The 658-nt window shown below is 49.4% G+C and overlaps 1 non-coding gene across 1 annotated transcript; it reads right to left on the minus strand.

Moving 5' to 3' along the window:
* Positions 1-317: 317 nt before the first annotated feature.
* On the minus strand, positions 318-424 carry LOC147943732 (small nucleolar RNA R71). Its single transcript, XR_015558640.1, has one exon. It is a non-coding gene; the product is annotated as a small nucleolar RNA R71 (small nucleolar RNA).
* Positions 425-658: the final 234 nt, after the last annotated feature.

The raw sequence follows: 658 nt of genomic DNA on the forward strand, positions 1-658 counted from the left end.
CTGGAATCGTCCCTCCCGCCGTGCAGAACAACAACTTCGAGATCAAAAGTGGTCTGATCACCATGATCCAAGGAAACAAGTTTCACGGTTTACCTATGGAGGATCCACTCGACCACTTGGACGAGTTCGACCGTCTTTGCAGTCTTACCAAGATCAACGGCGTGAGTGAGGACGGTTACAAGTTGCGCCTCTTCCCATTCTCCCTGGGAGACAAGGCTCATCAATGGGAGAAAAACCTTCCCAAGGGATCAATCACCACCTGGGATGGCTGCAAGAAGGCATTCTTGGCCAAGTTTTTCTCCAACTCCAGAACAGCACGTCTCAGAAATGAGATTTCCAGCTTCACTCAGAAGAGCTCAGAATCATTCTGTGAAGCCTGGGAGCGTTTCAAGGGTTACTGCAGCCAGTGTCCACACCATGGTTTCAGCAACGAGTCACTGCTGAGCACTCTATACCGTGGTGTACTTCCAAAAATCCACATGCTGCTTGACACTGCTTCTAACGGTAATTTCTTGAACAAAGACGTTGAGGAAGGATGTCAACTGGTTGAGAATCTCGCTCAGTCTGACGGCAACTACAATGAGGATTATGACCGCACAGTTCGCGGCGACGCTGGGTCTGAGGAGAAGTACAAGAGGGACCTTAAGAATGTCAATGA

The sequence above is a fragment of the Camelina sativa genome, chromosome 5 (genome assembly GCF_030686135.1).
Source record: "Camelina sativa cultivar CO46 ecotype springtype chromosome 5, ASM3068613v1".
In the NCBI taxonomy this organism is placed as follows: Eukaryota; Viridiplantae; Streptophyta; class Magnoliopsida; order Brassicales; family Brassicaceae; genus Camelina; species Camelina sativa.